General features: G+C 46.7%; 1 pseudogene; it reads left to right on the top strand.

Annotated features, from left to right (window-relative positions):
- Window positions 1–2,184: 2,184 nt before the first annotated feature.
- LOC126472203 (5S ribosomal RNA) lies at window positions 2,185–2,302 on the top strand (annotated as a pseudogene).
- The last annotated feature ends 969 nt before the right edge of the window (window positions 2,303–3,271 follow it).

Below are 3,271 nucleotides of genomic sequence, written 5' to 3'. Positions count from 1 at the left end.
ACGCAGCACGCGTAAAGAATCAGAAGAGGAGATGCAGGAGTTGGATAAAAAAGTAAACACAGCCAAGAAAATTCTTCAGCTTCGTCGTAGTTGAAACCTTATTGGGGTACTGACAGAATATTTGCGTCGTCTGTTGTCTCGCAAGCGCGCCGCAGGTGAGAGCGTAACCAGACGTTCTCGCTCAGTCGCTGCCGTGACGGAACTGGGACCACGAGAAGACACAGCACTGTGACACACCGAGCGGAAGACAAGACTTCCTCCAGATACTATCACACACTATACTGTTGCACAGATCATGCAGACGGTCGGACAGAGATTTCTGAGGGACGGTCAGTTTTATTGGCGCCTTAAGTGAGTGACTCAGGCTTAGTCTCTGTGGCACCCGGCTGGCGGCCACGTTTATGCCTACTACAGTACACAGACTCACTGACAAAAAAGTTTAGGAATTACAAGTAGAGGAGGAACTGCGATGAAATAATTGTGTACGAATGAAACTCGCGGGCAGGTTAAAACTGTTTGCTGGAGCAGGTCTCGAACGCTCTGAACTGTCTTACAACGAAGACTGCCAAGACGGTGTTATAAGCAGTGGGTACCTGGACACCGTCTTCTAGTTCGAGATTAGTGCCGTGTTGCGAGTCGGTGCCGAACGTTACATCGAGTTGTTGATAGCTAGCTCTACTGGCAAACATTCAACGTACATAGACATACGACCGTGTCGGGCTTCTCTCTGCTAGCACATTGAAAAGACACTTGTGTTCAGGAGGATGGAAGTTCAAATCCCGGTCCAGCCATCCAGATTTAGGTTTTCTGTCATTTCCTTAAGTCACTTAACGCAAGGTGTTGGATGACTTCTTTGTTAGAGACACGGCCTACTTCCTCCCCGATTTCAATCTTGTAGTCCTAATTTAATGACCTTGCCGTCAACGGACGTTAAATCCTAATACTTTTCCTTTCATTCTTTGCTACATTTGAGACGTGATTACAGACGCTGATACAGTTCCTTCCACGTCGAAAGAGAAAATGAAGCCACTAATAGCCTTTTCATTTAACGGTTGGACTGAGTCATGTGCCCTATTCATTTTCAGAAGGCATGTATCTAGAAACTAAATATCTCGTTATTAGAGACTTATGTCGGTCGACGACCATCCAATTTGCCGAGGATCAAGTCTGGGAGCATCAGCCACTGGCTGTTCATACCGCACCGTAATCTAGCTCTTGATAAACCACGCAGTGGCCTCAAAACGCAGTCACACACACCGAAGAGCCAACGGGCGGAAATGAGAACTGTCGATCACTGCCCATTGTGAACCATCTATAAGGTAAGACTGGACTCATGGCCCTAGTTGGCCAGACTTGCCCACTGTTCTCAGGCACTCCTCATGGCTCCCATGGTACTCATACAAGAGTACTCGCGTTGACGAGATTACTATTCGTCCATCTGACATAACTCCCGTTATCCTCACAGGAGAGACTTGTCACGGTTCGCGTGGCTCCCCCCGTCGGAGGTTCGAGTCCTCCCTCTGGCATGGATGTTTGTGTTGTCCTTAGTGTAAGTTAGTTTAAGTTAGATTAAGTAGTGTGTAAGCTTAGGGACCGATGACCTCAGCAGTTTGGTCCCATAAGACCTTACCACAAATTTCCAAATTTCCCGTGTAGTCTGGCAGGTTGAAAATTCAGGTAATTTCCTAATGAAAAGCGTCTCCCCAACAGTCTCAAAGTGCGCATCTATTATATGAACCTCCTGTTGCTTTCCTCGTTCTGAAGCTCTGGCAAGGCACTGCTGTTTGATATGAGAAATTTGAACTGCGTCGAGTGATTTATCGCCGATCGTGTGAACGATCAGCAGTGAATCTTTCAGCTTAATTGCCCACAATACATTACAATTATTTACATTACGGGTTAATTGCCATTCTACATTAATAGTATATTCCATGCAGGTCTTCCTGCATTTCACTAGTTTTCCTGCACTGCACCAACGGGGCCGGCCGGTGTGGCCGTGCGGTTCTAGGCGCTTCAGTCTGGAACCGCGTGACCGCTACGGTCGCAGGTTCGAATCCTGCTTCGGGCATGGATGTGTGTGATGTCCTTATGTTAGTTAGGTTTAAGTAGTTCTAAGTTCTAGGGGACTGATGACCACAGATGTTAAGTCCCCTAGTGCTCAGAGCCATTTGAACCATTTTTTGCGCCAACGGCCTTGTCGCAGTGGGAATACCAGTTCCCGTCAGATCACCGAAGTTAAGTGCTGTCGGGCTGGGTTAGCACTTGGATGGGTGACCATCCGGTCTGCCGAGCGCTGTTGGCAAGCGGGGTGCACGCAGCCCTCGTGAGGCAAACTGAGGAGCTACTTGATTGAGAAGTAGCGGCTACGGTCTCAGAAACTGACATAGGGCCTGGAGAGCGGTGTGATGACCACATGGCCCTCCATATCGGCATCCAGTGACGCCTATGGGCGGAGGATGACACGGCGGACCGTCGGTAACGTTGGGTTTCATGGCCTGTTCGGGAGGAGATTCGTTTAGTTTTAGTTTTTTTTCTTGCATTGCAACTTTCCAATACACAGTAGCATCGCACGCGAACAGCCTTCAGCTGGGAAATCCTGAGTCAGGAACAGCTTAGTTAGACCAGGAGGGAGGAAGAAATCGTGTTGGTGATCAAGGAAAATGTGAAGCAGGCTGGCCAGACACGGATTTGGTACAAGCCCCTCTTCGTTATCCTCTACCTCGTCTCACTGGCCTGTTGCGTTAAGACACTTCGAGGAGAGTCATCAGCAGGTTACGCCCTTAGACACCTGGCGTCAGCGCCTAACAGTATCTCGTATTTGGATATTATTCCCATGTACACTCAGTCTCTAGCTAGGGTATCATTTTTTTTTTGGGGGGGGGGGTTCAAGTGCACAAAATATGTTTAAATTATTCAAACTATAGAAAGATTCACAAGAATAGTAACTAAAAACAGTAATCAGCCTCATTGTAAAGATCCGTTTAGAGAGCTGGGGATTCTAACTGAACTATAGGAGCACGTCTACCATTCCGTTTTCCACTCTTAGAAAAACAGTAATTATTACACTATTATCGATCGTGGAGCAAGAGCTAAATTTAACTTACCTGTACCGCGAAAAATTAAACGAATACTAAAAATAGTATTTCCTACCAGGAAATCGAAGTGTGTAATGAACTGCTGATGGAAATGAAATGGATAATTATGCCGAAAATGTTTGAAAAGCGAATTAGAACGTTGATAAACCTTTCATCAACTCGAAGAGTGGTTTGAA

This window comes from Schistocerca serialis, chromosome 3 (genome assembly GCF_023864345.2).
Source record: "Schistocerca serialis cubense isolate TAMUIC-IGC-003099 chromosome 3, iqSchSeri2.2, whole genome shotgun sequence".
NCBI lineage: Eukaryota > Metazoa > Arthropoda > Insecta > Orthoptera > Acrididae > Schistocerca > Schistocerca serialis.
This window is presented reverse-complemented; position numbering and strand designations above follow the sequence as displayed.